The following is a 13757-nucleotide window of genomic DNA, read 5'->3' as shown; positions in this document are numbered from 1 at the left end:
TCGTTAAAAGCTCCAAGGAAAAAGAAATAAGTCTATTCCTGTTCGATTGACTTAAAAGTACATGTAAGAGCAGAGATTTTTAGCGAACAGCTCCCCTGCATCCCATTGAATGGGATTTTCTTGCACATTAGAATTATCACGTCTTTTGACAGGGCTTTACATAATTTTTTCTGCTCTGAATCGAAATTAATGCGAACAAATATCCTTTGCTAAAAACCTATTTTCTTGATACAATTTAAAAAATTTCCAAAACTGCGCTTCTAATCTTGTTGTTGTACAAGTAAGGCTAAGTCGATCAATTCAGTTTAGAATTTTTTGTAAATTTTAGCCAGGCTTATATGTTCAGCTGCTCCTTGCCCTGTTTTTGTAAATGGTTGTAGCGACAAAAGTTTAATTTCAAATCAATCGATACTGCACCTTAAGTTGATCAATCAGTTTTCAAAATCTCCTCTGAATGATTAATGATACAAAACAGTTCGTTTCTTAAAAAAGGACTTTGGTAAAGCCTGTCACTTATTCAAGGAATATAAATTTGAGAAAGAAATTAACTGCACTGTGAAAAATAACATTTTGCATTTGTTTCCTAGGGTATGAATCATCACCAAAAAAGCTTCGAAAACAGTTACCGCCACATGGGGCCACTAGATAAAATAATCTTTACTTCATTTTAAGTAATATAGTACAGATAAAAGAAAGTATTTTAAAATGAACAACAAGAAATCAAATGATTGTTTAAAAAAGGCATCGCTGTATTAAAATTTTATTTATATAAAAGATGAAATGCTTTTCATTCGTAATTTAAAAAAAAAATATAATATTAACATGCATCTTACAAAGGTGGTTTTCTTCAGCAGCAAAGCACCGAGCTCAGGAGTCTTGCTTGAATCTCCGATCTGACCCCACTAGCTGAACATCCCCTGCATTTTATACGCACTCTAAAGACAGTTTTCCCAAGTTTATATGCTAAAATTTTTTCATCAACACAAAGTAAACCAATTGAAGTATTTTCCTTTGAGTCAAGATAAGCATGAAGTTAGAACATTAGCTTGAAAACCACCAGAAGTTCCGGTTTCAATGTAAAAATGTCATCAGCCTGAAAAGCAGTTTTGGAATAATTGGCTTTGAAACTTGTAACCTGAAAGTTTTGAGATTTTCAAAAAGACAGATTTTTTCATTATCGGTTTATCATTGATATAGCCAAATAAATCGACAAGAGAAATAAAAGATTGATACCTAGCGTAAACAAACAAAAATATCACACTCGACGACGAAATTTGTCAAATGCATTGACAGCTGACCCAGCCTTAAGCATTAAAGCTGCTTCACGAGTATTTCTTATATGGAATCTTGCATCGACGAAATCTCTTGACAATAACGTGATATGTCATCTCTCCATGTCATATATTCATAATCTTTGAGAGACAGCTAGAAAGTCGATGGATTTGACAGCTGATGTTGATACTCCTAACTGTGTTACTGAGAAGCTTTCTTATGGTAGACAGGATGATGTTGACGTTTTCATTGGATGCCTGTACGGTAGATCTACTGACCTGTTGCATTTGCTCTTTACCATTCTTTTCTTACAAATAACCCACTATATCACGATTTTATATCAGTAGTTAAGTTGACAATGAGCCCTGACAACACTTCAGGTATATCTGCAGCCTTTGTTTTATCCCAATTTCTATTAGATTCTATCTTAAAATATGCTTCCATTCCTACATTTTGATTACTTTTATTCGTTTGTTAATGATGCTACTATCACACGTTCTAGTGTCGATTAACTCGGCAGATTATTGACAATTTCTGTTTGCTTACCGAAGGAGTGCTGTAACCCTGACAGCTGAGGCAAACTCTTGCAGCTCATCATTACTAGAAACTAACAACGAATGCTTGAATATGCTTCACAAATCTCACTCATGTAAATAATTGCTAGCTGTGTTAGGAATGAGGACTTAAGAGAGAACATCTTGAGTCCAATATTATATAGTTTGGCTTCTTACAGATCAATTTTTATTGTCAAGTCAACCTCCACGCTTCTGTTTCTATCCATTTACCACAACGTGAGCGCAAGACTACGATAACGTAATAGGCCAATAGCAGCATGTTAACATTTCAGGACCAGCAGAGCGTATATTATACCAATTGAACGTGTGAGGCTGTGGCTAGGCCACGAATGGATGACGAGAACATAGGCCACGAATAGATGATATGATATAATATGATATAATATGATATAATATGATATAATATGATATGATATGTATGATATATGATATATGATATATGATATATGATATATGATATATGATATATGACATATGACATATGACATATGACATATGACATATGACATATGATATGATATGATATGATATGTATGATATATGACATATGACATATGACATATGATCTGATATGATATGTTATGATATGATATGATATGATATGATATGATATGATATGATATGATATGATATGATATGATATGATATGATATGATATGATATGATATGATATGATATGATATGATATGATATGATATGATATGATATGATATGATATGACAATAACACACTATCCATTTACATGGTTTTCATAGTGGTACCTAAGTTTGCAATATGAAATAACGCACGGAAAATTTTGTTTTAAAATACAAATGATAAGATTGTTACATAATACCTATGAACCTTATAATCTTAAAACATAAACCCTTATAACTCTTGGGATAAAGAAAATAGTTGGTATGAAAAAGTGTCAAAATAAGGAATTAACTTGGGCTAAAAATCTATTTGTATTAGTTGTACGCTGAGCTAAGGTAGGCAGGAAATTAAAGTCCGCAGATCCCATGTATTGAAATTTCCTCTTCATGCTGTTAGCTACTCAAGCTAGTGAGATAGGCCTGTAATCAGCAATGTCATCTTTGGATCCATTTTGAAGATAGGAGAAATGACTGCAGTTTTCCACACTTTTAGAACTTTTCCTGTTGCTAAGGATAAGTTTAACAGCTGTGCGATTTATTGTGCAACTATTTTTATAACTGGTTTTAAAGACCTCATATACATACTTTCTATGCCACTTGCTTTATTTGTTGGCATACATGATACTATCTTGATGACGTCCTTTGTAGAGACTGTATTCAATGAAAACTTGTTTGTGTGATCAGGACAATGAGTGACGAGACGAGTGACGAGAACATAGGCCACAAATAGATGACGAGAACATACTGCCACGCTCTGCTTAGCTAGTTATTTACAAACGTAAACTAGTTATACGCGGTAGCTTACCACTTTTACAAGATGGTAAACTACGAAAAAAGATTAATCCAAGCAGAAAGTTTATAAAACAAGGGGAAATCACCACCAATACAAAATATAACGATCTAACACAACCATTTTCCATCAAGCGTTAGGAGTTACTATTTTAAGATAGAAACCGTATATATTAAAAAGAGATTTTTCCGAGATTTTAGTACTAAGTTTATTAACAAGCAGAAAGAAAACAAATAATCAAAATTAGGAAGTTTAGCGTTTCAAGAAGCAATTAGGCCGCAAAATTGAATCAATGTTTTAAAGTGTTTCTTATCAGCCAGCGTTGGTAACCGTCTGCAGAAAAAAGCTTCTGTTATACAAAAATAGAGGATGAAATTCTGTAGCTAAAGAGCATTTTTTGTGACTGTTTAATTGCGATGATTTTCAGCAAATATCTCTAATTTTTTGTGTCATCATGCTATAGCCTAAATAGGTACATTCAATTATATGCAATACGTTGTTTGCATGGAGACACCTATGACAATCACAGATTATAGTGGCAGAAATTCTTTGAAATGCCATATGCTTTTGCAAAACAGTTGCAACGCGTGAGTTGTTTGTTATGTTGACTAAGTGTATTTCAGTGTAAAGCTTTTGGATGGGCTATTCTAACATTTCTTTTTTCGTTTTGAATCAGCTTTCCTAATCTGAATTTAGATAAATAAAATGAACTGAATTCTAAAAGCAACATTTCCTAAATACGGCTTTTGCAATCCGGGTATATCTATTTCAAATATACGTGCAGATGCTACGTATCGAATTACGAAAAATGATTCACTGTTCTTTGTGCATCCATTTCTCAAAGCATATGGCTTAACGGCCATTCGACAACTACTCACAGTGTGAACTTACACAAAACTGCTTTTATGATTAGCAGATAGCCTCAGTACATAGTATAAGTAAAAATGGATTGAAAACACTCTGATTTTGAGAACACTTTTGTATACAATAGTAGGAAATGTTATCATCGTTGAATACATGAGTTTAAGTCGAAAGCAAGAGAATGATCATGCTGATGGTATCAATAAATGAATAGTAACCAGTTTTCAGAGAAATGCCGATGTTTTTTGTTTTCAGAATTTATACAAAGCAAACAGTGACAAGCTAGTGACCAATTCTGTTCACAGCCAGCATTGCATGCTTACGTAACGATCCAACCAAAGACTAGACTTTCCATTAGATGCAAAACCCTTCGCCAGACCCTTTGTTATTTTAAGTTGATTAATTTGTCTATATTATAATATTTGAAGGAGTGAATATGTTGATATTGTTAACTGTAAATTTGAGAGTTTTGCAAGAGATATTCCTGTCGAAAAAGCTACCAAATGTGGTTGAGCAACCCCATAAAGAACCCCAAGCAGGGGCTCTGGCCCTCAAGCCAGCGTGTAGCCTATACTGTACAACCTCATTGAATTTTATTAAAAGATTTATATATGTAAACAGCGCTTCTTTAATTATATAAAGGCAATAGGGCAAATTATTGTCAGGGTCCTAAAGACTGCCACATTTTCTTTAATATTCCCAGTAGTTGAACAGAAAATGAAAATTAGCAAAGCTGATTAAGAACTATTTGTGTGTATATGCCATCGTACTGTGCAAATTAATTTACAGTATTGGTGATAAAATAGTAAAGCACTGTGTATTAATGAGATTATAGTTCATCATATTTTAAAACTACATTCGTTTGGTTGCTAACGGGAACCTACTCAAAACGTCGAGAAACATAATCCGCATAATCACCAAACTTGGGTTAAAAACTATTAAGCGTTTGCTGCGAGTCTACAAGATGTTTTTGAATGTAGATATTTTTGAATGTGGATGTTTTTTAATGTGGATGTTTTTGAATGTGGAGCCCCTTCTCCTACTTGATTCATTAATTGCATACCAGACAAAACAGTACATTTTAGCAATAATCTGGAAATTCTTTGGTGTTATTCATTGATCAATGCTAAATCACTGAGGTTGTTCGATAAAGAAATGCAGATAAATTGTCAAGGGGAAAGAGCGAACGTGGTAGGTTTTCGAAAAAATCTTCTAAGAGATAAATTGCGAAAAGAATAGTGATTGAAACTGGCTTTTTTCATCTAAATTGAAGCAGGTACAGTTCTTTTTGTAAAGACACGAGATATAAGTTATTTAAAGGCAGTTTTAAAGGCAGTATGACTGTCAACTTTTTTAAAAGCTTAGTAGTGGAATTGGCGGCTGGGAAGGCTAGAAGAATTGTGCCATTAAAAGCCGAGCAGGCTCGACCTGGTTACGATTATGACGATGGCTTGTTAACAAGCAGGTTATATTTAGGTGTTTGCTTCAAGCTATTGGAAGAAAATACTAGGAAATTTTGTTCACTAAACCTTTTTTTGAAATGCTTACAAATAGAGAAGATTAGAATTGTCCATCAAATGTTTGTTATTTTCATTTTATCTAAGACATCAAGATTTAGCAAATGAAAGAATCTTCTTTAACTAAATGCAATACCGTATGCTGCATTGTAAGTGCCGGTTTTATTCCTTTGCAATGAACTATATTAAGGACTGAATAGAACAGAAATCCTTGTGACAGCATAAATGTGCGGCATCACACACCAATTGTAACGTCAGCTGTCACGTGACCGGTTGCTGGTCTTTAAAAATTTATTTATGATTCTCTAACCACACTTAATAAACAACCTGGTATTGGCCGATACCGATCTTCATTTGTGAGGTGCTTTCACTTGTACTGTTTTAACTGTGCTGACCGCAAAATTCTGCCTGTGAATTTGTCTATGTCTTAAAATTATCCTGTCGATCAATCTACTACAAGTCGGCAAAGCACCTTATGTAATCTAAACACTGAATGACTCTATCTTGCATACCAGTTTCTACAATTTAACTTTTGAATTGGGCTACAAGTGACATAGCCCATCTGATGTCAGGTTTAGGCAAAAGTGCACAGTGGGACAAACCCAATGATGCCGATACCAGTTGCACGATTGCAGCTAAATATAATGGCACAACCGCAATCAGAATATCGCTTTAAAAATTGTCTACACGGCCTATTTGAATGATAAAAAGTCGCTGCAGAATTATGCTTTATTCCTGTATATTCAGTTAACTCTCCTCTACCATCAAAATATCAGAATTCGTGACTTAATTTTAGAAAATAAAATCGTTGCTATTCTTGTTTTTATGTTAATTTGCTTTTTTCCATATATTTCACTTGTTCACTCAACTAAGCTAATTATCAAAGCTAAGAATACAAACTTGCAAGTTCTTTGCCACGGCAACGTCAAAAAATTCCAGAACCACTTTTAATCCAGCGCTCCTCAAAGTGAATTGGTTTAGAAACTTGTTTGTAAATCTCTTTTTCTGCTTCAGTTCTGTCAAAAACTTCTAATTCATTCATTTGTTATCTTTGCCCGGCTCCTTCCTGCTTTCTGAATTTGTCGAGTTTTATGAGAACGTTTTCGCTAGATTTTATCCAGAAGAGCACATTGAAAATCTGATTTCGTCTTTTAAGCATGAGCAAATATCAGCTGGCTTTGCGTGGGTCGAACGGCCGATGTGATCTAAAAGTGACTGTGGTTGTCGTTGTGAGGCAGCAGCTGACCGTTCATCTGTTGCTTAGCAATAATGTGATATCATCATAAAGCGTGATATTTTCTCTGACTTTCGCTGAATATGATTGGGCGCGCACAACAAGTCCTTAAATTGAGAGAGCCTTCCACTGGTTAAACCTTATTATCAGACAGACTTATTTTTTGAGATACTAAGACTAATTTTCATATAAAGAATGAAAAGGCTTTGAAAAAGCAAACATTTTACTAAATGACTTTTCGTCTGACGCTCTTCAGAGTATAAAACGTCAGGATAAGGGTTGAGAAAGCAATATATAACAAGTTGTGGGTCGAAATAGAATGAAAAGGGTTGTAATGCCTTAAAAGAGGTGAAGCCTCATTCTTGGATAGTTTTGGTTGGCCTGAGCGGATTGTCTGCCTGAGCAGTGCAAAAGTATTCTACCCGGTCCTTTTTTAAATCTTTTTGTTCGTAGCTGAAGATCTATTTCTATAATTGCGTTCTCTGGACGTTTGAGCAATACAACCTTCGTTAGGTTACAAATACCTTTAGTACGTCACTGCATTTCTAGGGAAAAAAGGCTTGACCTAACGAAAAACCTACATATGATCGAGATTTTGGGAGATCAAAGTAAAAACTATTGATTTAATACGCCAACGCTTTTCAGTCCTTTCCACCTTAATTGTACTACAGCGAAAAACGCACTAGAATAAAGTCGACGTAAGGTGACGCTAGTGCTAGCGACAGGTAAACAGGGTGACTACAAGCATTCGCTAATGACTACGAGTATTCCCTGATGACTACGAATATCCGCTGCTTGCAATTTTTTCTCGAACTTTGTCAGTTTTTATGACGCTAATTTTTGTTTGTTTAATATTTCGTTCTATGGATAAACAACGAAAACTCAAATAATTTCAATCAATGAAATAGAGAGAATTAATTTGAAATTAGACGCCAATATAGCTTGCGCAAAATATAAATTGAAGTCGCACAATTTTGACCACGCACTTGTTCCGGGCAGATGTTTTGTCTGCAAATTAAAAATATTTCTGACGTTAATATGGTTAGGCTGTATCGGACTGTAAAGAAAGTTTATCAGCACTGGAGTGATCCATCTGTTTTGCTAGATTAGTGACAAAACCATTCCCTATTTCAACTATTTATATCGAAGAAGCGTTGATACATGTTTTCCATAGGTTAACGTCATATTAAAAGCAAGTTGCTTTCATCTAAGTTCTTTTCATGGCATAATTCTGTCTGAATGTTTTCTAATCTTTGCATAGAAGTTTGATATCCAAAAAATTAACGTTTTGAAAGCCGACTATCTAGAGAATAATAAAGATTTAGACAGATTATAAATCTGCAAGAGCCAAATCTTAATAACATCTTGAAGTCTTATTTCTAAATGTTTGATTGATATTGTTTGATATTGAATCTTTTTTGATTTCTTGATGGATGAACCAAGAAAATTACTTGTAGCAATACGTATGGATTCTTTACAAAGCTTTCTGAATTTAGAAGTAAATCTAGAGAAGTTTATCAATCGGAACCTTGATGCCGTTTGTTAATTGATTATGAGTTTGAGTATTTTGGGTTTCGACAGCTGCGCCAGTGCCAAAATGGATGATAAAGAACAGTAACGCCCCAGCAATATGAAAAATGATATGAGGTATTTACGAAATTTCATTCCAATAGATCTTTATTTTCTTATCTTAAATCAGTTTTACAATGTTTTAGGATTCATGTTGCAGTATAATGAAATATTGGTTATTCTGATGCATATTAAGGCACCGTGCAAATGTGCTAATGTTATTTGTAAAAACTATTTCAATTGATTGTATGGTCACTTTGGTGTGACGCACGATGCATTGATGTGATTGGTTCAATTATTTTCAAGCTTTAATGGGATTGGCTCGCTTATTCACTTCTTTGACATGATTGGTTCACACTTACCCAGGTCATTCAAATGTACCTGTTTACATGCTCTCATCTCTCTGTACCATTCAGTCATCTACCGACGCATTCATGTTTTCATTAAATTATTGAAAAACCTCTTATGATGTCGTTTCAAATCATTCCTCCTTTTAACGACTCCTATCATCGTTAACAAGAACTCTGCTTCAAAATCTCTACAAACTAAATTAAAGATCAAAGTATGAATAATCAGATATTATTCAAACTTTGAATATTCAAATAAATCAGGTAACGAGATTTTTATCTAACCATTATAACTAGAGGTACCAAGAATTTTGCCGACTCGTGGGCATAATTTAAAACTGGAAATGCTTAAAATTGCCTCAAAAGTTGTATCATCAACTGCTCTCCTCCAGTGGCGAAGCTAGCCAAAAATTGTTGGTCCTGCTATATGGACAGGGCCACGCCCTTATTCAATAGGAAAAGCCCATGGACAAAAATTCTATTTTGCAGATGAATTTTTTCTTAAATTCAGTAAAAAGCAAATTTTAAATCGATGTCTATCTTTTGAAAAATAAACCCATACTTAAAGACGTGCTTTAGGGTGCTTACTTTTCAAACAAATCTATGTTAAATTGTAGTAAGCCTCTACAGCTGAAGTAAAAGTTCAAATTGGTGATAACTAAATATGACGATAAAAGGGGGGTAGGGGTGGCATTTGAAGTTGCATATCATATATTCCAGATTTTGGTCTTATAAACCTGACCAATCTAGATCCTCTATTAAAATAATTTTAATAAAAAACAGAGTTTAAAGTCTGTAGGGGCAAGTTCACATATTCTGCAGAACAATTATTCTGCAGCTGATAAAGAGAGGTACAATCGAATAATGTGTCGCATTATCAATGAAAACAATTTTATTAGATAAACCATTAGACGAGAAAACAATTAAGGTAGAAAAATGCAAATTCCGCTGAAATTGGTTTATTCTCCAACTCAAAACTTTCAATCACACAACAGTAAATTCAATTATGCTTTCATCGTCCTTGTCCAAGTCTAAGAAAATTTTATTTAGGCCACCATGATATGCCGTGCCTCAAACGATCGTACAAAGGCCGAAATCAGAGTGCCCCATACAGCCAATTCTTGTTGTTTACATTTTTTTTCTTGCGAACTTTGGACTCTGTCTTGTTACAAATAAAATTTATGCAGCTCAACTGAGGCAAGTTTTGCTGTCAATAATAATATCATTGGTATTGCCAAAGCAAGCAGAAAATCCGCATTCACATCGCCTCGCCACAATACTTGAACTGGCCTCCTTGCTAGTATCTCATAGCAGAACGAGAATGCACAGGGCAATTCTTGCAGTCCTGCTCTCAGAAATAGCAGGACCAAAGGTTTTCAAAACAATGCTGTTTGACCTACGTAGGTGAACCCTCAACCAATCAAATCACAACTGCTTACGAAATGTTATGATGGTCATTTCGACGAGGTCCTGCTCCCGAGATTGAGCAGGACTGCTCTTTGTTCTAGACTATTGTGAAGCAGGACTAAATTCACAAAAGCCCATTGTGAAGCAGGACCAAACATAGGGTATCATAGTTATGAGCAGGACCAAAATACAGGGCTGCCGTAGAAGAGAACAGGACCTTGAGATTAGCACGGTATGCCTGTATCAGCTGGCGGAACTGGGGACTGTTTATCAAAATGAATTTGAAACTTCCTTTTTGCAAAGAAGAAATTGTTTATTGTTTACAGTAAATCTTATCTTTGGAAATTCTTGGTCCTGCTCAGCAGGACCAGCAGGACCTTTGGCTTCGCCACTGCTCTCCTCTTGGCCAGAGAATAATATTGCAGATTGACAAAATACAATGATATTTGATTGACTTGCACACATCATTTCCCACTCCCCTTTTCCCTTTTAAGAGGGATTTGTCTCAACCAGCCTCTCAACGTTTACGATTGCAATCCGCCTCTCCAAATTCCAAATAAAGACCATTACCTTAACTTCTGGTTGGAACTATCTCTGCTATTGCGCTTTAATTTTTGGAACCAGTGGTCCTCGGGTTACATGCGCCCATTTTTCTTACTATTCTTCTCAGCTTTTTCTGCACAGCTTCATGAAAACAACACAGGCGAATCCCATTTTGTTTTGGAGATGCCAAACCATGAATTTTAAACAGGTAATCTACGCCTTTATGATATAAGAACATTATTCAACTTTGTGTTTGAAGATGCTTCAGTTGCTAGAATGGCTGCAACTATAAGTCTGAGAGTTATGTATATCCCATCCTTACATATGGCAGTGAGTGTTGGACAATTTCAAAGCAGATGGAAGGAAGACTAGAAGGCGTAGAAATATGGTTCCTAAGGCGAATGTTTAGAATATTTTGAACAGATCATGTTACAATTTAGGAGGTATTTAGAAAAGCAGAGAGAGAAAGAAACTTAATAAAAACAATGAGGAAGAGACAGCTGGAGTTCCTTGGGCACATAATGCGAAAGGAAGGTCCAACTTGACAATAAACAAGGAAGAATCGAAGTAAAATGGAGCAGGGGCAGGCAACGGATGACCTATTTGAGAAGTGTAAGCAAATGGATGGCATATCAACTGCCAGAAAGAGAGAGAGAGCAAAAATATCGGAGCAAGCATTGTTGAAAATATCAAGGGATAGGAAGTTATGAAGAACCATCTACGTCCTCACAGGACATGGTACTTAGAGAGAGTCTGTGCTTGATTGATTTTCCACTGTGAATTAGATTTATACAAAGAAAGATGAATGTCTGGAGGGCTTTTTTGAATATATAACGGAATAGGATTCTTCTCAACAGAATCGGTAGTAATATGACTAGAGAAAATCTAGTATTCACAGGCATTCTCAAATAACCATTGAGTAGAATTCCTGTCAACATATACACATAAAGTGTATCCAAATAAAGCATATAAAGAACATTTTGCTGTCAGAACTTTCCAGATGCACTTAAAATTTCAGACGGTATCATGTCGTTTTGAAAGAATTAGGAGCTTATATAATCCTAAGCCCTGTTCAAACGTAAGCAGGACTTCACTCGACAGAGCTTGACATTTGTCGAGCAACGAAACATTTTGTGCCAATATCTGTTAAAGAGAGAGATGTGAGTGATCATCGCTCAGCACAGATATCCAGGCCCATCCTAACAGAGACAGTTTTTACTAAAATTCGTCATTTTTGACGTATTCTTCTCAAGACAGCTGCAGAGAAATCGTTAAGATCTCTGCTGAAGAAGATATTCGATGAATTCGACTGCAATTGGCAAAACGAAAAGCGACAATTGTTTTGTTTGATATAGTTATTGGAAGACGTGGAAAATTTGAAGAGGAACAAGATAAGGCTTGACAGGTTGTGAGACTTTGACAATCTCCTAAAACTGAAGATGGTTGAAATAATCTTATCGAGCTCATGCAGCTTTTTTGAAAGAGGCTTTTGATCAACTCCCAATTAGGCAAAAGAATGAAAAATATGGCGTCGACTCGCTGAAAATATTTGCAATTTGTCAATTATGCAAAATGTCACTGAATCTCGCTAAACAATGTGTGAATCTACTCAACAGTCACGCATTACAATTGTTGAATGTTGATGAGTTAAACTTTGTTATCGTGACTAGGTCTGTGCGTAGAATTTGTTAACAATAGCAATAAGAAAATGCAATCGAAATATCGCATGTGCTCTCCTTTGAAATTCGAGGAAACAGGTTATAAAGAATATTTAAATGGTTGTTGCTTTAAAATTGATCCGAAGAATCTGACAATAGAATCTTCATTCGCCCCAACCATTATCTATCTACTAGGAAACCCAACTGAAGCACCAAACCACCTTGAAAATCATAGAGATTTAGTTTGTATGCAGCATATAAAGCCTTGTGTTTTTTTCACATGGGGGCAGAAGACTGAGATTTATGATCTCTTAATGTCTTTCGAACTTCTGTACAAGCAATGTGTTTCAGAGAAGATTCGCTCAAGATGTGCATTGATTTTTTAAAATTCATGACAAATCTCGCTTAGTCATTCCCGGCCTGACCACTCTCAATCAGTTGTGTACCCATACCCATCCGAGAGATAAAGAGAGATCCCATTCCTCTGACTTCTATGTGAACTCCCTATACCTTTTTTACGGAGATACAATGATAATGAACTAAATGATAATGAATTTTGTACAAAAGAAGAAAGTGAACAGGAGTTCCTGCTCTGCTACATTATAATTTTGTTACACTATTTTGGCTAAAACTGTACTTATTGGAGAATACTGAAGTTTGAATGATTCTTGTTTTTATAGGTTTATAGGTTTGTCTAGAATGGCGATAAGTGAAAAAGGAACACATTGTATAACAAAACGACCAACATTACTATTATAAGTTGCAAATGACCTTTATACACAAAAAACCTTATCTTGCAAATGTTGTATTGAATCAAATTGAGGTGATACTTTTGCTAAAAATCTTTCAGATTCATGGCCTAGGTTGGTTGTAAAAAGCACCTTATTTCAGTGATTTTATGCAGATTCAAAAAGTACCCCTTTTCCAAGTTTACCTGTCCTAGGTTTGAGGAAAAGATCACCCCTTTCAGAAAAATCTTTCAAATGAGCTGGGGTACACCTGACAGTGTTGGCGGGATTTACCAACTGACAGTACTCCCGAAAATACTTACTTTCTATTTAAAAAAAACTGGAAACAAAGTCGTTGCAAGCTTCAAGGATTCGTTAGTGAAAATAAGCTGAACATTAACGGAATAAAAAAGAGCTTTAAGAGAGACCTTCTTGGCGTTATAGTTGTGCACTCGAACAAGCACGATGCAGGTGTAGATCTCGAGACAACTCTATCGTATCCACTTGCAACTACGTCAATTCCTCTCAGCATAGCAGATGGTGCTATCAGAAGGACTGTTAAAGATAAATTGCATGAAACTGCCATAAGTGACCCTCATTAGCTCCGATCAACTAGCACCT

General features: G+C 35.3%; 1 protein-coding gene across 2 annotated transcripts in view; it reads right to left on the bottom strand.

The window, feature by feature from the left end:
• The window catches only part of LOC135682330 (galanin receptor type 1), a 29490-nt gene that overhangs the window by 6582 nt on the left and 9151 nt on the right, over positions 1–13757 (bottom strand). Inside the window, exon 1 of one of the 2 annotated variants that reach the window (XM_065197193.2) lies at positions 6551–9104. The exons of the other annotated variant lie outside the window; for it this stretch is intronic. The gene's annotated coding sequence lies outside the window, so the exon portion shown is untranslated. Of the gene's footprint in view, positions 1–6550; positions 9105–13757 lie in introns of those variants that run through there. 2 annotated transcript variants of the gene reach the window in all.

Source organism: Rhopilema esculentum, chromosome 17, assembly GCF_057945365.1.
Source record: "Rhopilema esculentum isolate cy_ngs chromosome 17, ASM5794536v1, whole genome shotgun sequence".
Taxonomy (NCBI): domain Eukaryota; kingdom Metazoa; phylum Cnidaria; class Scyphozoa; order Rhizostomeae; family Rhizostomatidae; genus Rhopilema; species Rhopilema esculentum.
Note: the sequence above shows the minus strand (reverse complement) of the source record. Positions and strands in the feature narration are given on the sequence as shown.